The sequence below is a fragment of the Balaenoptera musculus genome, chromosome 1 (genome assembly GCF_009873245.2).
Source record: "Balaenoptera musculus isolate JJ_BM4_2016_0621 chromosome 1, mBalMus1.pri.v3, whole genome shotgun sequence".
Lineage (NCBI taxonomy): Eukaryota > Metazoa > Chordata > Mammalia > Artiodactyla > Balaenopteridae > Balaenoptera > Balaenoptera musculus.
Genome location: NC_045785.1, coordinates 22,416,412 through 22,431,511, shown reverse-complemented (window position 1 = coordinate 22,431,511; position 15,100 = coordinate 22,416,412). Strand labels below are relative to the sequence as shown.

The window sequence follows — 15,100 nt, the reverse complement described above, 5'->3', positions numbered from 1 at the left end:
CAAGGAAAAAGGAGAAGTCATTGGACTTAGCAGCTAAGAGGATATTGCTGATCCTTCCAGGGTGGGTCACCTCTGAGGTTAGGGAGGAGGCCAGATTGGAGTGGATCAAATGGTAAGTGGGAGAAGTAGCAGAAACAGTGAGTGGAGAAAATTCTTTAAATTTTTTTTTTTTTTTTTTTTTTTTTGGCTACGTTGGGTCTTCGTTGCTGCGCACGGGCTTCTCATTGCGGTGGCTTCTCTTGTTGCAGAGCACGGGCTCTAGGCGCACGGGCTTCAGTAGTTGTGGCACGTGGGCTCAGTAGTTGTGGCTCACTGGCTCTAGAGCGCAGGCTCAGTAGTTGTGGCACACGGCCTTAGTTGCTCCGCGGCATGTGGGATTTTCCCGAACCAGGGCTCGAACCCGTGTCCCCTGCATTGGCATGCGGATCCTTAACCACTGCGCCACCAGGGGAGCCCTAAAATTTTTTGACAAAAAAAATTTTTTGACAGAAAAGAAGGAACTAAGACATAAGGCAAAAGATGATTATTTTATGAGGTGAAAAAGTCATGTGAAGGCTTTCCTTTTTTATTTTTTCACTTAATTGTTTTTCCTGTAATTACCTGTTCACTGCAGAAAATTGTAAAATGCATTAAAGGATGGAGAAGCAGGAAAAAAAACCCCACGTATTTAACATGTGGTATATTTCCTTCCAATCTTTTTTCTATGCATTTTTTTCCTTTAGCTTGAAGAATTGTTTTGAATGTGCAATCCATATTATTCTTCTTTTCCCCTTAAACACTGTTTCCTAAACATTGAAGAGAATAATTTTTCTTCTCCTCTTCCCACACCCCACCTCACCCTCACCCCACCCCATCCCCCTCCCTCTCCCTTTTTTTTGGCTGGGCTGAGCAGCTTGCAGAATCTTAGTTCCCTGATGGGGATTGAACCCACACCCTCCCTTGGCAGTGACAGCATGAGAGTGCAGAGTCCTAACCACTGGACCGCCAGGGGAATTCCCTTTCCTTCTTCTTTCAATATGAGACATACTTGAATGGCCAGTCTGGTTCTATCCTCCCCTCTAGCATTCTTGGGGTCTCTCTGATTTCTGAGCAGACAATTTTGTTTGGGAGATAATTCTGTTCATTTTGGGTGACTAAAAAAGCTGAACAGTGGAAGGGCCAAAAATAACTTTGGGGGTAGCTGGCAGGGTTAGGAGAGGCCCCCGGGTGGGATGTTCAAGGCTTTCAGGCCCCCTTGGGGAGACTGTGGGTATGAACTGGACAAGGCCCACAGTGGCTGCAATCAGTTTGAAAACAGCAGGGAAACTGAGGGACAGTGGTACCCAGACCTGCTGAGAGCTTGCTCTAAGCACGTTAGATCCATATAACCTCCCAGGTCCTGTTATTAACCCAGTGTAACGTGAGAGGTTAAGAACATTCCCACAGTCAGAGAATTCCCTGGCACTCCAGTGGTTAGGACTCTGTTCTTTCACTGCCGAGGGCCCAGGTTCAATCCCTGGTCGGGAAACTAAGATGCTGTGCAAGCTACGCAGCCAAAAAAGAAAAAAAAAAAAAAAACTTTCCCACATTCACATATCTATTTGTTGGCTGTGTTGTATTTGAACTTAGGCAGTTGCACTCCAGAGCCCATGCTCCTAGTACCCCACCGTTGTGGCCCTCCTATCCCTGGTCGCACATAGAATCACTTGGGGAGATCTTATAAAATGCTCATACCAGAGTCCCACCCCAGATAAATTCAAGTGGAATCTGTGAGGCTAGAGCCTGGCCATGAAAATTTTCTAAAGTGTCCCTCGATGACTCTAATGGACAGCCAGGTGGAAGAACCACAGCTCTGCTGGCTCTTAACTATGTTTATTTCAAGCCAAGTAACAGCAACAGCAGCATGAATAATAACAGCTAAAGCTTACTAAGTGCCAGGCCATTTAATTTATTTATTTATTTTAATTTATTTAACTTATTTTATTTTTGGCTGTGTTGGGTCTTCATTGCTGCGTGCAGGCTTTCTCTAGTTGCGGCAAGCAGGGGCTACTCTTTGTTGCAGTGCGCGGGCTTCTCACTGCGGTGGCTTCTCATTGCAGAGCACGGGCTCTAGGCGCATGGGCTTCAGTAGTTGTGGCACACGGGCTCAGTTGTTGTGGCGCACGGGCTTAGTTGCTCCACGGCATGTAGGATATTCCTGGACCAGGGCTCGAACCTGTGTCCCCTGCATTGGCAGGCGGATTCTTTTTTTTTTTTTGAGATTTGATTGCAAAGCAAAGTTCATTATTATTATTTTTTAACATCTTTATTAGAGTATAATTGCTTTACAATGGTGTGTTAGTTTCTGCTGTATAACAAAGTGAGTCAGCTATACGTATACATATATCCCCATATCTCCTCCCTCTTGCGTCTCCCTCCCACCCTCCCTATCCCACCCCTCTAGGTGGTCACAAATCACCGAGCTGATCTCACTGTGCTATGCGGCTGCTTCCCACTAGCTATCTATTTTACATTTGGTAGTGTATATATGTCCATGCCACTCTCTTACTTCGTCCCAGGGTTACACTTCCCCCTCCCCGTGTCCTCAAGTCCATTCTCTACGTCTGGCAGGTGGATTCTTAACCACCGCGCCACCAGGGAAGACCCCCAGGCCATTTTAAACACTTGTTATTAACTTATGGAATCCCCACAAGGTAGGTACTAGCAGTGTCCCCATTTTACAGATAGGAAAACTGAGGTCACATAGTTGGTATGTGGTAGAACCAGAATCTGAGCTCTTGACCTCAGTCTATGCTATGGCCTAACCATTATGATTTCTTGAGACTAGCTGCTCATAGGATTGAAGGGAAAAGAAACTAACATTGCTTAAGCCCTTTCTCTGTATCTGCAGTGTGCTAGGAGCTTTTCCATAGATAAAATTCCAGGCAGGGAATTTCCTTTCCAGGTAGGGAGTGTTATCCCCATTTCTCAGAAGAGGCAAAACAGACTCAGTGAAATTAAGTGGCACAGCCTCAGGTTACAAGTCTAAGAAGTTGCAGAGCTGCCACTCCCAATGGGTCTGTCCAAATTCCAGGCTCTGTCCACTTATTTGAAGTAACTAAAATAGTCAACTTCATAGAGACAGAAAGTAAAATAGTGGTTACCAGGGGCCAAGGGAAGGGGGGTTTGGGAATTTGTTAGTGTTTAATGGGAGTTTCAACTGAGGATGATGAAAAAGTTCTAGAAATGGATGGTGGTGATGATTGCACAACAATGTGAATGTACTTAATGCCGCTGAACTGTACACTTAAAAATGGTTAAAATGATAAATTTTATGTTAAGTATATTTTAACCACAATTTTAAAAATTAAAAATGAATAAAATAAAATAAGATAATTTAAAGGAAATAAGAGACAGTGAAAAGCGAGGTTTTGGGCGTGCCTATGATGTCCCTGGGCAGGAAGCTGGTCATGAGCTGAGGGAGCTTACACTCTAGTGGGCATAACAGTGCATATGCCAAGCGCCTGGTAGAGAGCATGTACTCAGAAGTATAGCTACTAATAGTCCCCGTCACAGATGGGGAGACTGAGGCCCAGAGAGGGCCTTATCTAAGGTCCTGTAGCCAATGGAGGCAGCTGACTGGGCTCTGTTCTAAAAGGCAGGTGGGTGGTGCCAGTTGGAGTATTAATAATAATACCAGGGCTTCCCTGGTGGCTCAGTGGTTGAGAATCTGCCTGCCAATGCAGGGGACACGGGTTCGAGCCCTGGTCTGGGAAGATCCCACATGCCGTGGAGCAACTAGGCCCGTGAGCCACAATTACTGAGCCTGCGCTTCTGGAGCCTGTGCTCCGCAACAAGAGAGACCACGATAGTGAGAGGCCCGCGCACTGCGATGAAGAGTGGCCCCCGCTTGCCACAACTAGAGAAAGCCCTCGCACAGAAACGAAGACCCAACACAGCCATAAATAAATAAACAAATAAATAAATAAAATTTAAAAATAATAATAATAATAATAATAATAATAATACCAGCTGGCATTTCTTGAGTGCTTATTCCATTCCAGATATGATTCCCAGTCCCTCTGTGAGTGTGGATTACCACATTTACTCTTCCCAACCTCCCTGTGAATGAGGTACCATTATCGTGTTCCTTTTACAGATGAGGAAACTGAGGCCAAGACAGAGACTGATTCAAGGTCACAGAGCCAGCAGGACTTGAATCTTGTCCTCTCTGGCTCCAAAACCAGCAAGTCAGCCTTTTGCTTTGGTGGTGGTGGCGGACAGTAGGGGTGGATGGGGCTGGTGTGGGGAGGAGGTGATTCACTTGACTGTATCTGGATTCAACCCAGTTTTTTTTTTTTTTTCACCTACGGGCGGAACTTCCTCCTTTCCAGATTCAGTCCGCATCTATTAGTGGCTTCTGGCTTCCGAGAATGTGATACAGAGGGTGGGGTGAGCTGCGAGGGGTGGGGAGGTAGACACAAAAGTGCAGGCAGTCTTTAGTAAACAGAGATTTTTGAGTGCTCTCTATGTACCAGGCAATGTTCCAGGGGCTGGGAGTCCCGTGTGAATAAAATAGATTTTGTCTCTGTTCTCATAGAAATTCTATTGCAGAGTGTATACATTGGGGGGGGTGGGTAGAAAGAGAAGGGAAGTGGCGGAGGGAGGAGGGGAGTGGATATAGACAAGGGACAGGATATGCCAGGTGTCAGGGCTATAAAGGAGATGTGAGAGAGAGAGTGACTGGGGAGGGGACATAACTAGACACAGTGAGAACAGGAAAGGCCTGGCTCAGAAGCTAAGGCATGGAGGATGAGAAGGAGCCAGCTGAAGATCTGGAAGCAGAACATTCCAGGATTCTATGGGGAAACAGCACAGGCAAAGGCTGTGAAATCCATGTGTTGGAGGAACTTGGAGAAGGCCAGTCAGGCTGGAGCAGAGTGACAGAAAGAAAAGGAGTAAAAAGAAGATCCCAGTGCCAGCTCATGCAGGATCTTGTAGACCACAATGAGGAGCACAAGGTTAATTCTAAGGGAAAGGAAGGCCATTGGAGGAGTTAAGAATGAAGATGAGGGCTTCCCTGGTGGTGCAGTGGTTAAGAATCTGCCTGCCAATGAAGGGGACATGGGTTCGAACCCTGGTTCAGGAAGATTCCCACATGCCTCGGAGCAACTAAGCCCGTGCGCCACAACTACTGAGCCTGAGCTCTAGACCCTGCGAGCCACAACTACTGAGCCCACATGCCACAACTACTGAAGCCCGCTCGCCTAGAGCCCATGCTCCGCAACAAGAGAAGCCACCGCAGTGAGAAGCCCGCGCACCGCAACAAAGAGTAGCCCCCGCTCGCCGCAACTAGAGAAAGCCCGCGCACAGCAACGAAGACCCAACGCAGCCAAAAATAAAAATAAATAAAATAAATGTTTAAAAAAAGAATGAAGACGAGATGGCAGCATGACAGGGGATTTCCCCAGTGGTCCAGTGGGTAAGACTCTGCACTCCCAACGCAGGGGGCCAGGGTTCGATCCCTGGTCGGGGAACTAGATCCCGCATGCGTGCTGCAGCTAGGAGTCTGAATGCCGCAACTAAGAAAGCCCACATGCTGCAACTAAAAGACACCGCATGCTGCAACGAAGATCCGCATGCTGCAACTAAGACCTGGCACAGCCAAAATAAATAAATATTTAAAAAAAAAAAAAAAGAAGGCAGCATGACAGGAAGTCAAAAGACCAATTAGGAGGTTCTGGCTATAATATAACAGAACAGGTGATGACGGTGGGGATTCAGGAGGTGGTCTTAGAGGGGTCTTTTGGAGGTGACTAAGTGATGGAGGTGCCATTCACTGAGGTGGAGGAGACAAGAGGAGAAGCAGGTTTGATGGGGGATGGGAATCTAAGGGGAAATAGGGATAAAAATTATGAATTCAGTTGTGGACATGTTGAAATTGCAGAATTAGTAGCTGGCCAGGCAGCTGGAGACAGTGTTCCAGGCTGGAAATAGATACCTGGGAAGAGAGACCAGAGGCTGCCCACTCTGGGGACCCATAGGCCATACCTCTTCACAGATGGATAATGTAGAGTCCAGAGGATGCCTGAAGTTTTTTTTTTGTTTTATTTTGTTTTTGTTTTTGTTTTTAATTGGTTATCAACATTTACAAATCCAGAGATATCAAATAAAAGGATTTACGCCTCCTCTTCCAAATTGGCTGTTCTGGTCACACTGGGCCCTGGGCCCACGTACTGGGAAGGCCACAGCAGGCTGGTAGGGGAGCCCACTGCTCCTCCAGATCAGGCATGAACTCTTCAGCTGGTCCCACCACAGCAGGCCTGCTGCAGATTCCACTCAAGGCCTGGTTCTGGCAGCCCTAGAGTTTCATCCTCTGGCATGGGCAGGAGGTGACACCATAGAAGAGGAAAAAATTGGTCTGGGACAGAGCAAATAATTTCTCCCATTCTATAGTGGTTATTGTTAGTGGTTACTGATACACAAAAGTTGTAAATTCTGATGAAGTCCAGTTTACTTATGTTTTCTTTTGTTGCCTGTGCTTTTCGTGTCATATTTAAGAAATCATTACCAAACCCAATGTCATAAAACCTTTCCCCTGTTTTCTTCTAAGCACCTTATAGTTTTAGCTCTTAAGTTTTACATCTTTGATCTATTTTTTGTATGTGGTTTAAGGTAAAATTTCAACCTCATTCTTTTGCATGTGGATATCCAGTTTTCCCAACACTATTTGCTGAAAAAACTGTCCTTTCCCCATTGAATGGTCTTGGCACTTTTATCAAAAATCATTTGATGCCACAATTTATTTCTGGACTCTCTATTGTATTCCATTGGTCTATATGTCTGTTTTTATACCAATACCACAAAATTTTTACTTAGTTTGCTTTGTAGTAAGTTTTGAAATCGGGAAGTTTAGTCCTCCAACTTTGTTCTTTTTCAAGAGTGTTTTGGGTATTCAGAGTCCCTTGAGAATCCAAATGAATTTTAGGATGGGTTTTTCTAAATATTTCTGTAAAAAGTGTCATTGGGATTTTTATAGGGATTGCGCTGAATCCACAGTTTGTTTTGGCTAGTACTGGCATCTTAAAAAGATTAAGTCTTTCAACCTGTGAACATGGAATGTCTTTCCATTTGTTTCTGCCTTCTTTAATTTCTTTCAGCAATGTTTTGTAGTTTTAATGTACAAGTTACACTCCTCCTTGGCTACATTTCACCTCCTTGGTTAAATTTATTCCTAAGTATTTTATTCTTTTTGATATTATTGTAAATGGAATTATTTTCTTAATTTCCTTTTCAGTTAGTGTATAGACTACAGTTTTTGTGTGACCTTCATTTCTTATCAGTGGTCACTGATCCCAACATCCGAGATATGGACCGATAGGGGATCTCAGGAACCAGATTTGGTTGGTTTCAAGAGAGGAGCCATGCTGGCATCTGCCCATCTGAAGGATGGAAACTTCCTCTTCTCTTCTGACAAATTGACACCCTCTTCCCCTCCATCCTTCAAAATACCGAAGCTTCATAGCCTCTCAAAATCCATCTCCCTGAACCACCTCCCCTTCCCCCACCCGCCTGCAGTAAACCTATCCTGTTGGGAGTCTCTGATATTATTTGAAGTAATTCTATTTTAATTTCAGAAGGGTCTGCTACTTTCTTGCAAGTGGTGAAATCTTCATTACCTGTAAAATTAGAAGACTGTTTTGTCCTACATAGGAGAGTACAGTCAACTCTCTAGAATGGACAGAAACACACTTTTTTTTTTTTTTTCACACACACACACACTGTATTTTATTTTTACAGGAGATAAATAAACTGACACCAAGCATTGTAAATGGATGACCACAACAAAAGCAACAATGATTGCAATTACCAAACACGAAACACACTCATACCATGTCGTAATATTGACATTCAGTCCAGTAATCCTCCACTGTAACAGCTCCTTTACTTTGCAGTGAAAATTGATTTGTATATTTTTTGCCTCTGAGTCCTTGTGGGATTTTATTTTTTATTCAAACAGAAAGTCACAAAAATTATAATCATCCTCATCAGTTCACTCAGTCCCATGTAATTAATTTTTTTTTCATCTTGATCTTTTGTTAGCACTTTTATGAATTCATCAGTTTTCCATTAGAGTTCTGAGAAACACGCTATCTTGTTTACTCCTATATCCTAGGACATAGTAGGTGCTTAGTAAATAGTGGCCAATGTAATTGTATATACACAAGAACTTCATGGATTGTGAAATGCTCTGCAAATATGTATTGAATGTCTATTATGTGCCAGGTACTACACCAGAAACCATGGACTCAAGTGGTCTATAAGACATAAATAAGTTCCCTGCCCTCACATACGTGACATCTGGCTGGGGAATATAGATATTGAACAATTAACTTTGCAACTAATGCATTAATAACGATCATGATAATGTTCTGCAGAGAAGTATATGGTGCTATGAAAGAGTGTAATAGAGTGTAGGGGAGCTAACCTAGTGAGGGTTGGGGGGGTCAAGGAGGCCCTCTCTGAGGAAGTGACATTTGAACTGACATATGAAGAATGAGGAGGAGTTAGCCAATTTGGGAGAAGGGGAGAGGAAGACAGGCTGTTGAGAAAGAGTATTTCCAGATGGAGGAGAGAAATTTCTGGAGGCCCTGAGTCGAGGAGAGTAGTGGCTTCGGAGAAACCGAAAGAAGACCAGTGTGGCTTGAGCCCTGAGAACAGAGAAGGTGGTGGGTCACTCAAAATTTACAGGATGTTAACCCAAGCTAGTTAGGTGCCATTAAAGGGTTTTAATGAGTGAGTGGAAAGTTTTCAGCTAACACACAGAAGCTCAAAATACAAGAAATCTACTGAAGTCAAGTTTCTAGGGACTTCCCTCATGGTGCAGTGGTTAAGAATCCGCCTGCCAACGCAGGGGACAGTGGTTCGAGCCCTGGTCCAGGAAGATCCCACATTGCCGCAGAGCAACTAAGCCCATGCGCCAAAACTACTGAGCCCGTGTACCACAACTACCGAAGCTCGCACACCCTAGAGTCCATGTTCCGCAACGAGAAGTCACCGCAATGAGAAGCCCGATCACCGCAAGGAAGAGTAGCCCTTGCTCGCTGCAACTAGAGAAAGCCCGCGCGCAGCAACGAAGACCAAACGCAGCCAAAAATAAATAAATAAATAAATAAATTTAAAAAAAAAAGTTTCTAAAGTAGGGAACTTATTCCATAAACTGATTATATATTCTCAGGCTCCTAGCTGAGTGAACTTTTCTCCTTTTAGCCCTTGATTTTTTTTACAGCTTTATTAAAATATAATTTACATATCAAAAAACTTATCCATTTTAAGTGTACAATTCAATGATTTTAGTAAATTTATAGAGTTGTGCAACATAATTTACTTTTAGAACGTTTCCTTCACCCCAAAAAGATCCCTCATGCCCATTTGTAGTCAGTCCCTGCTCTCAACTCTAGTCCCAGGCAATCTCTAACCCTACTTTCTGTCTCTATAGATTTGCCTCTTCTGGACATCTTGTGTAAAAGGAATCATATAATATATAGTCTTCTGTGACTGGCTTCTTTGTGAGTCTGATTTTATTTTTCATCATTTGTATTCCAGTGACTATGTGTCCTCATTATTTCTCTAATCTTTTCATGTACTCCATATTTCCTTAGAAACTGGAAAATACGGATAAATAAAACGAAAAAAGCTTCACTCTCCTAATAAATCTTCCTTCTCTAACAGATTCCCCTCTAGTTGACATTCTCCTTGGGTATTCTGTGCTGTGAGAGCAAAGGATTCCTCTCAGACCTGGGCTCACCTCTTGACTGCTACTTTCTGGCTCTGTGATCTCGGCCTCTCAGAGCTTCTGTTTTCTCATTCGTTAAGTGAGCAAAATAATACAGCCAGCCCTCTGTAGCCCCAGGTTTCGCATCCACAGATGCAACCAACCATGGATTAAAAATTTTAAAAAAATCCAGAAAGTTCCAAAATTCCAGAAAGCAAAACTTGAATCTGCCCCCTCCCTTCAACTATTTTACATAGCATTTACCTTGTATTAGGTATTATAAGTAATCTAGAGATGATTTAAAATATAACTGGAGGATGTGCATAGGTTACATGCAAACACTAGGCCGTTTTTTGTTTTGTTTTGTTTTTGGCTGCATTGGGTCTCACTGTGCGCAGGCTTTTCTCTAGTTGCGGCGAGCGGGGGCTACTCTTTGTTGTGGTGTGCAGGATTCTCAGTGCGGTGGCTTCTCTTGTTGCTGAGCACAGGCTGGGCGCGCGGGCTCAGCAGTTGTGGCTCGCAGGCTCTAGAGCGCAGGCTCAGTAGTTGTGGCACACGAGCTTACTTGCTCTGCGGCAATGTGGGATCTTCCTGGCCCAGGGCTCGAACCACTGTCCCCTGCGTTGGCAGGCGGGTTCTTAACCACTGCGCCATGAAGGAAGTCCCTAGGCCATTTAATATAAGGCACTTGAATATGTGAGGATTTTGGGATCCAACGGGGGAATCTGGAACCAACTTCCCCGTCCTGCACAGATATGAAGGGACCACTGTATATCTGAGTACACAATACATTTATTGTTAGAATTAATGAATCCTTGGAGCTAAATTTTTCTTTTCTTTTGGCTCCATTGGGCGGCAGGATCTCTGTTCCCGGACCAGGGATCTAAACTGCGCCCCCTGCAGTGGGAGCGAACCGTCCTAACCCTTGAACTCTTGAGGAATTCCCTAAATCTCCTATTAAACATACATAATCTTACATGTGAGGATGTATTCTTAGACACGAATTTTTTTGAAGGTTTTAGATTTTTATGTCTCTTCCCCAATTGCTCTCCAGAAAGGCTGTTGCTATCAGCAATAAGAAAGCGCTATTTCACCGGTGTTTTAAAGTATTGCCTCTACGTTTTTAGACGACAAAAGCTATAAAAGAACATCAGCACACCTTTACAAAGCGATACGTACATGTGGTGGAAAGGAAAGCATTTTTTTTTATACAGCAGGTTCTTATTAGTTACCTGTTTTATACATATTATTGTTTATGTATATACAACAACCCCAATTTCTCAGCGGGAGAAATTTTAACAAAATATGTTCTGCATGATAATTCCATTACTTCTGCAGACAAGCAACTGCAAAGAGTACGGAGAGTCTTTCTTCCAGCATAGAGCAGTGCACTCACGAATAAACATATCACTTCCGTTGTTTACGTCTCAACTGCGTAACATGTGAAAAAAAAAATACCCGCTGCTGTTATTTCAAAAAAAAAAAAACCTAAACCACTTACTTGTGAAGGCAGTTTTCGCAAACAATTCACACCCCTAACACACACTTCTGAAAAACAAACATTATACACCGTAAAAAAAAATTAATCACAAAGCTCTTAATACTGAACAGCGTTTGCGAATTTATATACAAAACTCATACACACCACCCCCGTTCAAAACACAAGAAAACTTCAACATCATCGTTTTAACTACCGACACAAAACATTCTACTTTTTCCAACTGGAAAACTAGGGGCGCCAGGACCAACGATCACCAGCTGCCCGGTAGTCAAAAAATTATGCTTCCGAAATCTCTTGATGTCGATTCCGCACGAAGAACAAACGAGCTGCCCCACGTGTGTCACTCACGACAGAAGCCCTTTTTATCGTTCCACTGATAAGAGCAGGGTGGCAGTGTTGGCAAATCCCTTTTTTGATAAAGGTGAAAACAAAGTCGATGCAATTTTCTACTCAGAGTTCCCGAAGTTGAGGGTGTAACTGCAGGAACTTCTGAGCCGGAGAGAAGGCTTCATAAGGAGACTCTATCATTTATTTTGGGGTTTTCATTTAAAAGTAAAAGCTAAGACTTGAGTTATATGCAAATATGCGCAATGCTTGCTGGGAAGGTGCCGGCGGGTGCAGAGGGAGGGGCGGGGAGGAGGGGCTTGTGGGAGGGAACCGTGACGACTTACAGCTGGTCTGGGGCTCTGCAAGACCGGCTTCCCCGCAGCTCTGGGTACCTATCTGGGGAAGGCACAAATCCCACCCCGTTAAAATTGAAAATGCACAAACTTGTGCCACTTCTAGCCGTCCACCCTGAAGCTGCCCCAGCACGTGAGCACTGGAGGCACCGGATCCCTGTAAGAGCAAAAAACTGGGAGCTAATTAATCTTCACCTACACAACAACGAAAGAGCAGAATGTGGTGGGTTCATAAAGTGGAATGCCATCTGCTGTACTTCCAAGGAGTGAATTAGACATCAAAAAACACTGACTGATAAAAGTTGCAGAATAAGGTACAGCACGACACCATTAACGGAAACAAAGTAATACTGCGCTTTATCAACAGGTATAAAAAAATTGAATGAAAAAGGTGTTGAATACGGTACCGCATGATACCGTAATAAAGAGCATACGTGTGCACACAAAACCCAGTGCTTTATTTTCAATGGCTACATGTTTGTATTATTAACACATATCAATTACCTCTGGAAAGGAGGGAGGGAATCTGGATGAGGGCAGAGACACACAAAACTTTAGATTTACCTATAATGTTCTCATTTTTAAAAAGCATAAAGATTATTTTATTATTGTGCATTTTATTACTTGTGCAATTAAAATTATTTTAAAAATATAGTCCGTGCTTTCTATATTTTCTCTATTTCATTTCTTAAAGTCAGGTTTCTTGAGGTATAATTTATATACAGTAAATTCACCTTTTTTTTTTTTTTTTTTTGGCTACGTTGGGTCTTCGTTGCTGCACGCTGGGTTTCTCCAGTTGCAGTGAGCAGGGGCTACTCTTCCTTGCGGTGCGCAGGCTTCTCATTGCGGTGGCTTCTCTTCTTGCGGAGCACGGGCTCTAGGCGCGTGGGCTCAGTAGTTGTGGCTCACGGGCTCTAGAGTGCAGGTTCAGTAGTTGTGGCTCACGGGCTCTAGAGTGCAGGCTCAGTAGTTGTGGCCCACGGGCTTAGCTGCTCCGCAGCATGTGGGATCTTCCCAGACCAGGGCTGGAACCCGTGTTCCCTGCATTGGCAGGCGGATTCTTAACCACTGAGCCACCAGGGAAGCCCGTAAGTTCACCTTTTTTTACCATACAGTTCTGTGAGTTTTAACAAACTTGAACAGACATGTATCTGTTACCACAATCAATCAAAACATTTCTATCACCCCAAAAAGTTCCTTTGTCCCCTTTTCTAGTCAACTCCTCCCCCCATTCCCAATCCTGGCAACCTCTTTTCTGGCCCTGTAGTTTTGCCTTTTCCAGAAAGGCATAAAAATGGAATCATTCATGTATACTTAATTTTTAATATAAAAACTATGTGCTAATTGTACAGAAATGTGAGAATGCTTTTCCCAAACAACTATTAACAGTTTTGTGTTTATCTTGCCTACCACCTGTAGTGGTGCACTGTGGAAAACGGTATGGAGGTTTCTCAAAAAACTAAAAACAGAACTATCATACGACCCAGCAATTCCATCCCTCGGTATACATCTAAAAAAAACAAGAATAATGTGAAAATATACATGCGCCACAATGTTCATAGCAGCATTATTTACAATTGCCAACATATGAAAGTAACTTAAGTGTCCATCAACAGATGAATGGATAAAAAAGATATATATTTATATTTATATATAAAAGAATGAAATTTTGCCATTTGCAGCAACATGGATGAACTTGTAGGGTATTATGCTAAGTGAAATAAGTCAGACAAAGACAAATACTGTATGATGTCACTTATATGGGGAATCTAAAAAATACAGCAAACTAGTGAATATAATGAAAAAGCAGATTCACAGATTTAGAGAACTAGTGGTTACCAGTGGGGAGGGGGGAGGGGCAATTTAGGGGTGGGGAAGTGGGACATACAAACTGTTGGGTGTAAGAGATAGGCTACAAGGATGTATTGTACAACATGGGAAATACATAGCCAATATTTTGTAATAACTGTAAATGGAGAGTACCTTTTAAAAATTGTATAAAAAATAAAAGCAAAAAAGTAAACTGGGTCTTAAAAAGATGGAGTGCAAAAACAAAAATGGTATGCCAGACCCTTAGGATAATGAAGAGAGCAGTGGCAGAGAAATAAGACTAGGAAGATAACTTGGAGCCTAGTGGTGAAGGGGCCTGGAATCTGTGAATTTGGATCTGTGGCAGGGTTAAGAGTGGATTGGGAATTTGGTGGGATGAGGATGGCAGGATATAAAGACAGGGAGAGCAAGTTGCTACACCAATCCAGGTAGGAGGCAGCTTTTCCTGCTGACACTGCTGCTCACTCTAAGCTGTCCCAGCCCTTTGTACATTCCTTTATGTCTGTGGGCTCTTGGGTTCTTGTCCATCTTAGTGTGAGGACCCGGGGTCCAGAAGGGACTCAGGCTGGAATCGGGACTTCTTTACAACCCTAGCATCTAGCATAGGGTAAATAGCAGTTCTCACCATTGACAGTCAACCGAAAGCATCAGTTTAATGGTCAGAGTGAGAATTCTGAGTTCAAGTTGAGAGTTTGCACTTATTAGTTAGAACTTGCTTAGTCTCTCACAGGTTTCATTTATTTATTTATTTATTAACTGACTGCGCCGCGCGGCATGCAGGATCTTAATTCCCCGACCAGGGATTGAACCCAGGCCCCCTGCAGTGGAAGCGCGGAGTCTTAGCCACTGGACGACCAGGGAAGTCCCTCTCACAGGTTTCCTTTAAATCATTAAATGACTGACTTACCGGAGGTAAGGTGTATAGAAAATTTCCTGATAGACAGTAATTGCTCAATTGTTATTATTAACTGCCAAGTCACAACCACAACCGGTCTCTCTTGTCCCCAGGTTTTTCCTGTTGGGGTCCAATAGGATATCTATGGAATGTTGGTCCCAGGAGATATTACCGTCCTCATATCACGACAAAGACACTAACCAAAAATGGCGACCTCTAGGCCATCCGAGGGCGTGTTACCGGTCATGCTAGCAATATATACAACAGGCTATTTCGGGGAGAAATAGCTAGCGCAGGGTTCGTAACGCCGGGTAGAAGGCGCAGAGCTTGCTCACACTATCAAACAGGAAAAAGGGCAACCGCCAGAGCTGACCGACGGCGCTGCGTCTCGACCACGTGTCGGAGGGCAGTCTGCGCCTGTGCAAGCCAGGCGCGCGCCCGCCGGCCGGAAGAGCCGCGCG

General features: G+C 43.6%; 1 non-coding gene across 1 annotated transcript; it reads right to left on the bottom strand.

Annotated features, from left to right (window-relative positions):
- Positions 1-11,464: 11,464 nt before the first annotated feature.
- LOC118887390 lies at positions 11,465-11,598 on the bottom strand. Its single transcript, XR_005017988.1, has one exon. It is a non-coding gene; the product is annotated as a U11 spliceosomal RNA (small nuclear RNA).
- Positions 11,599-15,100: the final 3,502 nt, after the last annotated feature.